We start from the raw sequence: 13,756 nt of genomic DNA on the forward strand, positions 1-13,756 counted from the left end.
TATGCTCTTTGCTCAGCATTTGTGCTCATTTTGTTCCTAGGACTGGTGGCCCTACACGGTGGACATAAGCTTTTTAGTCCCTGGGAAGAAATATCTCCCAATGTGAATTTGTAAGTTGACTATGAGTAACCTTAGAGATTCACCTGATTCAAGTGATCTTGAATCCTGAAAACTGCTGAGTTCCTGATGAGGATAAACAATAAAATTTGGAAAGTGACAAGTTTCTCAAAAGGATATGACCCATGAGACCTCTTGATAGGCAGCCACAGCCTTCTCCTAGGAAAGCCCTGACCTCATCTTCAATCCTTTCTTGCCTTCAACAGATAGTACTATAGTATCAGATTAGGTCAAGGATTCTTAATCTAATTAGACTCAATGACCTGATTTTTTTTTTTTTTAAGAAACTGTTTATTTTCCTTCAATTTTATTTCCATTTTGCTTGCCTTTCTGGAAGAGCAGCTTAAGACCACTCAGTAGTTGTTCTTACCCATTCAGTGGTCTGAGCAGTGGGAGTCTTCAGTGGCAGACTGAGCACTCCAGTTTTCTGTAGGGAACTGCTGAATAGGCACATAGGGCACCTGCATGCCTTCAGACCAGTCTGCAACCTCAGATTGAGGAGCAGTGAACTCAGGAGCTGGAGCAGCCCATTCAAACTGAAATTCCTCCTTGATCACAACCTTTTCAGCAATAGCTGTTCTTCCTTTTCAATCTCTTCAAGGTCTCTGGAGAAGTAGAGATCAGGCATGACTTCCCTGGGTGTTCACAGGAAAATGGTGCCACTCATGTGAACTTCCTGGGTCCACATTCACATCAGACCCACTAGTGAGCTCCCTTGTTGTTGCACGGGATGGCAATGTGCACATAGTGTGGTGGAGAGTCTGTGTTACACAGAGTGACGGCAGGCAAGTTAACATAAGAACCCCAGTGAGAAGCTGGTGGTCAGTAACCACCAGAAGTCTCCCGGAAGACTGCCTGGATCTGGTTAGTAAAGCTTTCAGAAGTGAAGCAGCCAGCAATAGGAGTGGCTCCTATAACAGCAGCAAACTTCAGCACAGCTCCCTGGTCAGTATTCCCACATGATATGACATTGACATCAGCTCAGTTTTCCATAGCAACAATGGCAAGAGCTGCCAGCAGAAGCTTCTTTGAGGTCCTCTTCAGATTTATGATGTAGATGCCATCACTTTTCCTCTTGTAGATGTACTGTTCCATTTGGATGTCAAAGCTAGTGCCATATAAGTTGGTTCCTGCTGCAAGGAATTTAATGACATCCTCCTCTTTCATTTGCAGGACATCAGGTCTGCAGATATTGTGCAATTTTCCCTTTAAGTTGCCACGAGAACACAGAACAATGTTGTATGGACCCCTCCCTCGGTAGCATGGAAAGCCAATGACCTAATTTTAAATGAATGTTTTGTTAAGTTCCACTTACTGTTCTGAAAAGAAATTCATAGATAAAAAACCACCTATATACATATTTTATTATGATGTCCTAACTATAAAAATAAAGAAAAAACATGGGTGGAAGAGGAATAATTTATAATAAAATAATATGTATTGGAGTATATGAATGTTTGGGGATGACTAACTGGAAGACAGAATGCAATAGTCCATTGCTTTGAGATCAGAGTGACTGTGACAGAGACATATGTAGATACAGACAGGTTTGCCGGCAACTCTAATAGCAAGAACGATAACACTGACACTGAAGTGCTTTTCTGAGATTGTGACTACTGCTGGTAAAGTTCTGAACCAAACACAGTACAATAATCACTTCCTTTAAAAATGCTTAGAGGAGGGGCGCCTGGGTGGCTCAGTGGGTTAAAGCCTCTGCTTTTGGCTCAGGTCATGATCTCAGGGTCCTGGGATAGAGCACCGCATCAGGCTCTCTGCTCTATGGGGAGCCTGCTTCCCCCTCTCTCTCTGCCTGACTCTCTGCCTACTTGTGATCTCCATCTGTCCAATAAATAAATAAATAAAATCTAAAAAAAAATGCTTAGAGAACATTCATGGAAAATTCCATGTATATTAAAACTATGCAAAAGTAATTGTATTTCCAAGTAAAATGGGATTGAGTTCCACACCCAGGTAATTATAAACAGGTTTTCCCACATAAACATCCAGTGTGAGTTTTGAAGGTTATCCAGGACACACAACATTTCTTGGTTAAGGGGCCTGTGGTGCACATGATTGGAGAATGGTATCCTGACTTCCCTCTCACTAAATGCCACTAGTGCCCCTCCCAAAACCTGTGGCAATCAAAAAAATGCCCTCCTGAGTTTCTAATACGTGCCCCCCTGAGTTTCTAATGGTGGTTCCACTCATGTTGAGAGACATTGATTTAAGTCAAAGGAAATCAATCATGAGGGTCCAATAAGACAAATGTACCCTGTTCCAAAGCACAACCATTCCATGACCTGGTATCACAGAAAACCCCAGAAGGGACAAGGATGGATGAGAGGTGGGTAGAGTATCTAGTTCTAGAAGGAGAAGCAGAATTCTAGGCAAGGCAAGAATTAAGAATTTAGAAGAGGAAACCAGGGTAATTGTTCAACTCTGGGATTTGGGCCAACATGCAGGGAGGGACCAATAGAGAAAGAACTTTGGCTCTGGGGCCACACAGGTACCCAGGTTAGTTCTGGGGAACAGTTATCCCAGACCTGGCTGGAAGGGAAGGATTTCAGCTCAACACAGGAGCCTGGAAGTAGTAACTTGGTTCCTAGGACTTGGATCTGGGAATGTGATTTATTTCCAAACCTTTTACACATAGTACCAACCAGAAGTGACTCAGCATTGGGCTTAAGTCTTCTCAAATAGTGGCAGCTGAGAAGATAGCAAAGGAAGGAAAGACCAGCAGTCAGTTTATCAACACCACACATTGACTAGAGAGGAAATGTCTATACAGCATTTGATTTTCTTATATTGGAGTGATTTTTGCCTCACTTAAACACAAACTAATCAGTTCATTCTTCAAACAAAAATACCTATTCAAGAGAACAAGATTTGGGCATTCACAAACCATTTCACCCACCCCCCACATCATTTATCTTTTGGCTTCCTGTGGGTGGACATAAAACAGCTGCCAGGGACTCAGATTTGGAAACCATTTCCAAAAGTGGGGTCATGAAGGTGTGGCCATAAATCAAGGCGATGGTTACACTGAATACCACAATTCACAAGGATAAGTATGTAATTTTGCCTGGAGCCTGGACTAAGGCCAGCCCTACAACCCATGCTTTGTGACTCAGGGGCTAACCGACACTCATATAAACCCAATATTCCCTGAAGACCCCCTCAACAGGATGATGCCTCATCCCCTATGGCCATTCCCAAAATCCCATCCAAGACAGTTATCTAATCTGTGCTCAGAAATCAAATTATCTAATGTTTTTGCTCTATTGGTTTGAGCAGGCTTCTTTGTATATAGAGTTCCTGGAGAATATAAAAAGATGCTTTTATTTCAATCATCACCCTTTCAAAGTTCTTATTACTCGATCTGTCCCACGTTCATTAGAGTGGATAGTCATGAGAACATTATAGTGCTTGATAGAATGGATTAGCAAAATTGAGTCCTGAAAGAAAGAGAGAGAAATAAAAGCATTCTGTGCATGGAAATGGAAGATTTTCCATTTTAACCTGTAAAGAGGGAAGGGACTAAAGAAATTATCTGCTATTACAAAATAATCAAGGAGATAGCTGACAATATTTTTTTTCCTCTTCCAGAAGCTTTGATTCTACCATGCTTAAGATATTGCTGAATTGCTCACCCAAGATCCCAACTCATTTTGCTGACCTCTCATTTGCTATCTGACATCTTCTTCCCTCCACTCTTTCCCACTCTCTCCTGATCTGATGTCCTATCTCCCTGCAAACACTGTCCTTCAAGCCTGTCTCCGCCCTTAGCTAGTGCGCATGTGCCTGGGTAGCTTTGGGGCTGTTTACATTTTGGTTGTTTCCTTAGTACCACCAATCAAGGATTTGATCCCCTAGTAGTTTAAGATGTTAAGAGCCACTGGAAGTAACTCTGGACAAGGCTCTCTATAAAAAGGAAGGATATCTTTATCTACGTGCTAATACACTTCTATGCTTTTTTAAAAATATTAAGGCGTCCTTAGGATTTCCTTCCTGTATGTGTCTCAGTTTAAAACCCTAAATGCAGATCCACTTCCCTGCTCAGAGACGTTTAATGATTTCCCATGCCCACAAAACCAAGTCCAAGTTTGTACTATAGTATTCCAGATCCTCTGTGCTCTGCCCCCAATACACCGCTCTAAGAAATCAACTCTTCTAGCCACAGTGAGAGAAGCAGTGGCTGAATGTGTAGTCTCTAGGCTCAAGTTCCTGCTCAATCCCTTATCAGCTGTGCCCTTGGGTAAGTAACTTAAAACCTCTCTAAGCCTCAGTCTCCTGGCCTGTAAAAATGTGATAATAATAGTAATAATTTGAATTATATGAGAATCAAGAGAATTATTAAATGTTAGCTGCCGAGAATAGTGTCTGATACATGATAAGCAGCACCCACTATTGCAATTAGCATTACTCACTGCCCTCAGCACACTTGCATTTTTCTATTTTTTGTATCTTTTCTTGGGTACCAATTTCTAGAATGCTCTTTTCTTCTCTCCCTCCTCTAGATTCTACCCATCCTTCAAAGTTCTGACAAAATCTTTCCTTTTCCACAAACTTCCCTGGACTCTTCAGTTCCCAGTGATCTTTTTTCTGTGTACCGATGCGTAGACTATCTACTCCAACAATTTGGCAAGTGGTCATTCATTGCTTCCTGGCACTTCTTGTATTGTTGCCCTGTGATATTAACTTAAAATGTAATATCACCTGGTCTACCCCAGTTGGCCTGTGAGTCCTTTGAAGGTGCGGACTTGGACGTGTCTTTGTATAGAACTCATCACCTGCACATTGCTTTTCCAATAATACCTTAATTAAGGTCTGTTGGTTTGACTTGATTTGATCCACAGGTTGAAGGCAAGTTTGTTGGACGCTTTTGGAAGTGGGGAAGTGGAGGCATGATAGAAGAGCTGGAATCAGTTTTTCACTTGTAGACCATTTATGAAGCGACTGTGCAAGATGCTGCATGTGTACCTTGTACCTGATAGGGCATCACCCCCTCTGCTCCCGGAGGTGGTGTGAGGACTGTCTGATGGGAGGAATCCACTAGGATGAGATCAGATACTGTGTTTGGCGGAACGGGCAGGCTTGGCAGCCAGAAGGGCTTTTAGAACAGAAATATCTGTTCTTTCTCCCTGCAGGATGGAGGGAGGCAGGGACAGAGTCTCCAGGGCTGGCTACAACATCAAACGTTCTCCTAAAGAGTAGTTCCCATAAAGAAGTTTCATCAATTCAGACCTTCTTTTCTTTGTTGCTCAGAGTTGCCCCTGGGTGAAAACCTTTGGCATTTAAAAGGTCCAGGGTAGGTAAGATAGGAGAAGGGCTAGTGTGGTATTAGAAGACTTCTGGGATCTAGTACAGATTTTTCCACTAACTCCCTGGGTGGCCTGAACACTGATGCCATTGCCACACTCTTAAGTCCCCTCATCTGTCAATGAAAGTGTTGAATCAGTATGTAAGCCCTAAAGTCCCAGTTCTTTCTTTCTTTCTTTTTTTTTTTAAGATTTTATTTATTTATTTGACAGAGAGAGATGACAAGCAGGCAGAGACAGGCAGAGAGAGAGAGGAGGAAGCAGGCTCCTTGCTGAGCAGAGAGCCCGATGCGGGGCTCGATCCCAGGACCCTGAGATCATGACCTGAGCCGAAGGCAGCGGCTTAACCCACTGAGCCACCCAGGCGCCCCCCAGTTCTTTCTAATAATCTATCACCCTAGAATTCTTCTCATAGTAGAGCCATTATTATCTACAAGTTCTTATTATCGACAGAGACCTCCTTTGTCAGAAATTCAGAGTCTTCTGACCAGTGATGCTCAACTGAGTCAGTCCCTAGGGCACGGGATGGTCTCATTCATTGGGAGTGGCCCTGCTTACAACAGTCTTGGAATCCTTTTCCTTCTCCACCAAATCTGGGAAAATAGGGACTTGAGATACAGAAAACAAAGAGATGGCAGGATAATAATGGGGCAAAGTTCTTAAATTAGAGCCATTTCTATTTATCTGGTCAGTTGTCCTTGCCTTGGCTTTATCACTGTTTCCTTCTTATAGTTCTGGTGAAATGAGTGGAGTCACGGTTGCCCATGAGGCTAAAGGTCTGGGGAGATGAAGCAAGACTGCTCTGAGGCCAAGTGTGCACAAGCGGTCAGAGAACCTACACTGGCTTATTGATGCATTTCCCAGGCCCACCCACCCCTCCCACTGCAGAAGGCGCTCTCTCCTTCCAGTCACACAGATGTCCTCAGTAGCTTTCCTCAGATGCTCCTGGCTGTTCCTGCTTCAGTACCAGCCCTCCCTCTTAGCTTAAGCTCATGATAGTCCCTTCCGTGGTGTCACTTCTACTTCCTCAGCTAAGGAAGCCAGTCTGCCTTCTTTACTTAAATTAGGCTCCTAGCGTTTGAGATCCCTGAGGTCATGGCTCTTAATGCTTCTGAGCCCATCTTGTGCCTGGAAAATCATGTCAAAGAGGAGGATATTACTGATGCCACCATGGGAAACTATGCTGTGTTCTAGGATTTGGGGAATAGCGTGGCAGGCAGAAGGCTGTCTAGGGCAGAACATGTATAAGGATACCAGTTCTTGTAGGGAAAGTGGTTAGATGTGGAAATGGACATCTGTCCCACTTACTTATTTTGCATTCTCTACTTTGCTTTACCTCTTCTTAGCAGTGTGACAACCCTGGCTAGGTGCTTAGCTCTCTGAGCTGAGTTGCTGGAGGGAGTCGGAAGGAAGACAAAACATATGACTTGAACCTCCAAGGGGCCTGCAATCTGGCCAGAGAAGCAAGGCATTCATACATTTGCAAGAATTCATAAAAGCCTGAAGTAGGGGAATTTTACCTGATATCTATGTGGAGCTTAAACATCTAAAAATCCTAAGTTCATCTCTCTGGAGAGATGATCCATAGTTATCTGATTTTAAAGGCACACCTTACAAGGATGAATAACTGAGCTCAAGTTGAAAGACCTAAACTGGAGTCCTGGATGTCTGCCTGTTGTCTACACACTGCCTAACTGCCCTGACCCTCCATTTCCTCATCTCTAAAATGGGGGAAATATTTTCTGTCCTACCTCCCTCAGAGCATAATTGTGTGGATCAAATAAGACGAGGGTGTGAAAGTGCTTTCTAAACCACAAAGCACTGTACAGGTGAAATGTGTCATTAATCTTTAAAACCAACCCCAAAGGCCATACAAAATGTCAGAATATAGAACTTATGGAAACTTGGGAGATGTTTATATGGATATTCTCCTCTTGCAGTCAATGAGATTGGGAGCCAGACAGGATAAGTGTCTGGTCTAAGGTACAGCCAAGATGAGAGGACAGGGCTCTTTCCTGGAGCCGCAGGGGAACTGGCTGCCAGTGCCCAGCATGGCTCTCTGCCTCTGTGAGACCTTGGGCCTTGTTTGCTGAAGTCAGGGCCTCTTGCTCCCTTAGCTGCATGGAAAAATCTTATCTGACTAAACCTGCGTTTTATTTATTTATTTATATATATTTTTTTACCTCTTCACTCTCTTCTGCTCCAGTCCCCATTTCAAAACCTTTATGAAAATGGTTTCCAAGAAGAATCTGGGTTTCAAGTTACACCACCGGCAAATAATTCCTGCCCCTCTGGAAGAGACCCAGAGATAAGTTAGGAGCAACTTGTGTGGAAAATGAGAGGCCCAGTAGCCAATACAAATATTGCGGGCCAATTCAAATATTGCAGACAGAATTTTTGTGAGCAAGGGCTTTCTAAAAAACCATTTGCCAAGATGGCTCACGTCTTTGCAAGCGAAGATCTAGGGACAAGTTCATGAAACAAATGACACAAAGGCAGCTTGATGGAAGGGGCTCTGGTACCGTGCAGGGGGGTGGACCAGTGGGGACTGTGGGCCTTCCCATCAGTCCATTTCTCTCTAGCTGCTGCAAAAGGCGTCTAATCCTAGAGGAGTTCTCTCCTCTCACAATCTAGAAGAGAACCTGGGTAGCTGTCTCATCCAGGACTTGCTTCTGTCTCTACACTGAATGTCACTTGCAACATTGCAAAACCCAAAGGCTCTGTTCTTTCAATAAATAGCCCCAGAGGAGAGTGCCCAGCCATCCTCTGTGACCCATTCTAGTGTTTGACTGTTGTCAGATCTTGAGAAGTGGGCCTCACAGGGACCTTAAAATACCATCTTGGCCGTTTATGTTTATTTCCTCTGTTTCCTCTGGCTCCTACTGATTAGAGGTGGGAAATAGCCACTCCCCAAGTTTTCCACTTAAGAGTATGCCTTTAAATACTTGATCATAATGGGCCCCCTTAACCTACAGTTATCTAAACCTAATAATTTAAAAAACATTTTATGTACTCACTAACTGGATCATAAACTTCTCCTCTGTTCTATAATCTCTGCTCCGTGACCCCCAGCTTGCCCTCTAAGAACTCCCCCGCAGTGCTCCTCTCTCCTTTTAGGCACCCACCTCTCTTCCCTTCCTAAGAACCTTTTCATCTTCAATTCACTGACGTTTGAACAGCTGTACAAGCACAAAATGTTTAATTTGGGAACAGTGTCTGTGGGAAGGAATGCTTTGTTAATTTCCAAAGTAATGCAAAGCTTAATTTAGAAAGTCATATAGCAATTCTTTTGGTTCTGAGAGTCGCAGAGATCATAGATTGCCCTGCAGAGGCAACCTGCCTGATGATGTTAGCACTTTGCAGTGCTGGGCTTTTCTGCAGCAGCTCCATTTTCATTCTGGTTCAGAGACACAGCGGGTCCCTCCAATAGAAGCATTTGCTCCCTGAGGACAGACCCTGTGTCTCATTCAGACATTCTGTATGGCCAGGGCCAAGCAAAGCCGAGCAAGTGGCCAATGTCTTTAAATGATAGATTGCGTTGCATTGCCTGTCTACCCCCTTACTCCTTGCTTTGATCTTCAACTTGGTCCAAACAGGTTCTGGAACTAGGAAAGGATGATGGTTACCGAGTATTGAGCAGGGCAGGGACGACTGTGATCAGATCATAGTAATGCTACCTTCCTTGAATCCAGGAGACTTAAAGAAAGTTAAAGTGCCGAGACTGGAGTATCATGTCCTAGCAGATCTGATATTGGAACCCGTCTCCAAGGGACACATATGATTAGCATCTGAAAAATAATGAGAATCTGGATAGAACAGATTTGGAGGGAGAGACCATAAAACGTAGGAATCAGGGGCGCCTGGGTAGCTCAGAGGGTTGAAGCCTCTGCCTTCAGCTTGGGTCGTGGTCCCAGGGTCCTGGGATCAAGCCCTGCATCGGGCTCTCTGCTCAGCAGGGAGCTTGCTTCCCGCACCCCTTCCCCCCCCCCCCCCCCCCCGCTTGCCTCTCTGCCTACTGGTGATCTCTGTCTGTCAAATAAATGAATGAAAATCTTTAAAACAACAACAAAAACAACAACATAGGAGTCAGAGGGATCCATCATGACTGTCACCATAGTCACAGTGTTTGGGGCTGGAACTGAACCAGCTTCTGCTAAACGTCACTGCTCAGGAGCCATCTGTATGCTGTACCTGCTCAGGGCCCTCATTCGGCCCTCTGTGGGCTGCCTTCCATCAAATACTGGGGGTGCTTCTTGACTGTTATGGGATATTCTGGAACCTTAAAACATCCTCAGTTACATTTCTTAATTTTCCGGGGCTCAAAGGCCCAGAAAAGAGAATTTAATTTCTGTTCCCCCACAGCGTCAGACATATACAGATTGTGTAATAAACTAGAGGTCCCCAAGGGTCAGTCTGGGAAGGAAGGACATGAGGAAGATCCCTGAGAGAAAGTCACCAGGAAGGAAGATACTCTGGGCAAGTGGGCCAGATCCAGCCAGGCACCTGAACATTGGATAAGAAGAGGTTCCAGGTGGAATGCAAAACTGGGTCCCTCCATTTCTCCCCTGGAGCCCCTCAACCCCTGATCCCACAAGAGTTGCAGTGTCTTCTGGAAACGAGGGGACTGGGCCTTACTTAAAAAACAAAATACTATGTCACAAGAGGTGTGGGCTTCTTCTCTAAAAGACCTGGAAGACCTTGTCCTGCTGGTCAGGTAGAGAGACAACTACTGGAGGTCAGTGGTTTGGGAGAGGAGGACAATGGCTTGGCAGCAACCCAATGGCAGTGGAGAGACTGTAGGGGGCCATGGGCAGCAGGCCTGGAGGACAGAGACGAGAGAATAGACATGAAAGACATGACTGCACAGCTAAGTGGTGGCAGAGTTAGCCACTTCTGCTGCACAGCATACATTTTGTTGAAAGTATTGGTTTGGCAAAGTACTGACAGCTTTCTGAGCTCAGCCTATGGATGGGTTCATTTCCAGTTATTTTTCATTTAGATGAAGCCGGCCTAGGATGATACAGAGAAATAGCAAGAAAGAAGCACAGACAGAAACACAGATTCAGAGAAAACCGGTTTACAAAAAAAGATACAAAGAGGTACCCAGAGAGCTTGAGAAAAGAGATTAGTGGGAGACTCTGACACGGAGAAAACAATTTGAGGGAGAGAGGGGGGAGGGAGACAACGAGAGACCTATTAAGTCGTGGTTCTGTGAGATGCTAACTGAGTCCACCAGAATGAGGATCAGGCCGTCCTGCGTTGAGCCTCCCTGGTTTAAAAACCCAAGAGAAACCACAAAGGTTCATTGTTTTGTTTGTCCGCAGTTTTGGCTCCCGTCAACCTGGGCGCTGGCGTTCTGACACACTGCCTGAGCTCCCCCTGCTGGCCTCTTTGCAGAATTTCATCATCTGTGTCCAAAGTGGAATCAGATTACGTAACTCTTCTTGAGCTTTGCCCACCCACTTTTGCCCTTGGTTGCTTTTTTCTTCTTCTTCTTCTTCTCTATTTTTAATGTAACAAGTTCCTGGTTTCTCCGAAGGCTGCTCTCTAACACTGGGTCTTAAATGCCCTGACTGATTACCAGGGCCCTGTATGCCCAGCGAGGGCAGTCCTGAGAGACCCATCCTAATGAGGGTGCAGGCAGGAGGCTGGCTGAGCAAGTATATTTAATGAACACACGCCACATACAAAGTGCTGTGGAAGGCCCTGAAGGGAGCTCATCTGGCTTTTAGTCTTCTTGCCTGAAAAATGACTGCAAGAATTAAACTGGTCTTCTGGGGTTGGGGTGAGTGCATTCTAACTGGACCAGTCTTTCAAAATAAGGAAGCCTATCAGGGTAGGAGAGACAACTTTTTCCCCCCTTCTCTTTCTCCCTTCATCTTCTTTGCATGAAGAAGAAGAATCGCAATGGCAAAACCCCTGGGGTGGAAAGGAGAGAAACACAAGTCTCCCCAAATGCCAAGCCGATTTTACTGCTAAGAATAGCTTTTATCTCTGGGAGGAAAGGCAGAAGACCTGGTTCTCTCTTCTTCCCTTCAACTCCCCCTCCAACTGAAGGCTGATTTTAAAGGGGCAGTGCTCAGCCATGGGAACGCAGTAAGCCCACTTTCCCAAAATGATTTAGTTTGGAGTCACAGAGGCTGGAGAGGGGCAATGTGGGAGGATAAAATTGAATCCCCGAGGACAAAGAAAGGAGATGAAGAAGGAGGCAAGAGGGAAATGGAGAGGAAGAGAAAGAATAGGACACAGAAATCTCTGTTACACCCTGAGCCCAGGCTTCTGCAGTCCCCAGGAGATTGACAGGGATAGTGGGACTATGGGGGTTGGCCCTGGGGTGAGCAGAGGAACCCCGTGAGAATCTAGGCAAAGGAGTGCCCCAGTTTGGCTGTACTTTGGGAAAGGGGGACAGATTTCTAGACCTCTGGCTGGGATGTATACTCCCCGTAAGGAATCCTTGTGAGTCTTCTGCCTCCCAGATGCTCAGAGGTTAAAAACCCAAGCAATCTTTTCAAAAATTACATTTTCTTTCATGGAAGTGCTGCATTTCTTTCAGGGCCGAAGGTATAAATGCTCCTAAAACGGTCAGGGGGTTATTCTCAAGGACTCTGGATGAAAATATCGGAAAGGACTCCCTTTCCTTTGTTAACTAAAAACGAAAGAGATTTTTACAGTTAACTGCATTGCAGAAAGCAGTAATGGCCCTCAGGGAAGCAGTTACTCCTTTAGGCCCCTGTTCTGTCCTTGTGGACGCACCTCCCCTCCTCCAGCTCCCTCCTTTCCTCCTGCCACTGGTTCAGCCTTTTGCTCACACTGTCTCCTGGTCTCCCCAGGCTCTGAGTTCCTTCCCCAGTCACCTTTCATGTCCCTCCCGGATCTGCGTCCCTGGCCATAGTGCCCATTTGGAAGGAAGGGAGAGAAAGGGTTGCCATGTCTGTTTGGGATCCCCAAATGTCTGGTGTTGTGCAGCTTTCCAACAGGGCAAGCAGATATCCCACAGAACTCAAGGAGAATCAGCCTCTGGGTCTTCCTTTACTCAAGGCAGTCTACCAACCACCTCTGAAAAACTACTAGACAGACAGTTGACAGCCCACCACTCATATCGTACCCCTTCTCGAATAGCCTTTGCCCACTATCACCATAAAAGAGTATTGTAGTGACTCATGAGTCAGTAGGAGCAGAAGGCCTTAGCAGGCAGTGCATAAAGACAAATATGGTTATTTATCACAAATGAAAGCGGCTAATAAGTAACTGAAACTGGCCCAGTTCTGTCTGCTTCTGTTGAATAAAAGGGAAAAAATTCACAAACATCAAAAAGTAAAAAATAAAAGAGGAACGCTCTGCAGAAGATATCATTTCTCCATATTGCTATAAGCTGAATAAATTGCAGCAATTTCCTAAACGCTCCTGGAGAAGAAATGATTTGAGAAGAAACCTGCTTAGCCGCTCCATGTTGCGGGTCTGGGCTGCCTATGACCAGTAGAGGGCAGACTTCAGTTAGAAACAAAAACATGCAGAGCAGTTGGTGGGGAAAGGGCAATTTAGGATTCCAAGGTTGCAAATTGCTTATTCTATGCTCTGCATAACCCTGGAGATCAGAATCCAAGATTATGGACAGGATAGGAGAAACTAGGTTTCAAGGAATCAGTTCTAAGCAGGGACTAACATGACTGTAAACGTCCCTTTGTTTACAAGAGTCGAGGCTGGTTCTGCATACCCTCCGGGTGCTGCAAGCTCCTCTTCAGTGTGAGTTGCTGCAATGACTTGTCCCCGTGTCCCAGGCCTGCCATGGTCACTCAGAGCTGCATATTGTTTAGAGTGGAGACATCTGGGCTTTGTAACTGACTTGGAAAAGCAGGTGCTGTATCCCAGACATGGTGAAGAAGTTCCTGCTGTTGGTCATTCCCCTTTCTTTGCTGGATATAGAGAAACTGTATTCTCTGGGAAACAGATAGGAATGAAGACCATTAGAAATGCTTCCTTAAGATTTTTGCCTAGCAATTCCATTTCTAGGTAAGTACCCAAGAAAAGTGAAAACATACGTCCACACAAAAACCGGTATATGGGTGTTCCTAACAGCATTATTGATCATAGCCCAAAAATGGAAACAACCCAGATGTCCACAGACTGATGAATGGATAAATACAATTGAATATTATTTAGTCATAAAAAGGGATGAAGTACTAATACATGTTACAACATGGATTAACCTTGAACCCTGCATGCTAACTGGGAGAAGCCAATCACAGGGGACCACATATTGTTATGATTCCATTTATATGAAATGTCCAGAAGAGACAAATTCATAGAAACAAGAAATAGAT

General features: G+C 44.7%; 1 pseudogene; it reads right to left on the minus strand.

The window, feature by feature from the left end:
• Nucleotides 1-460: 460 nt before the first annotated feature.
• On the minus strand, nt 461-13,222 carry LOC122910067 (annotated as a pseudogene).
• Between the last annotated feature and the right edge of the window lie 534 nt (nt 13,223-13,756).

The sequence above is a fragment of the Neovison vison genome, chromosome 6 (genome assembly GCF_020171115.1).
Source record: "Neovison vison isolate M4711 chromosome 6, ASM_NN_V1, whole genome shotgun sequence".
Lineage (NCBI taxonomy): Eukaryota > Metazoa > Chordata > Mammalia > Carnivora > Mustelidae > Neogale > Neogale vison.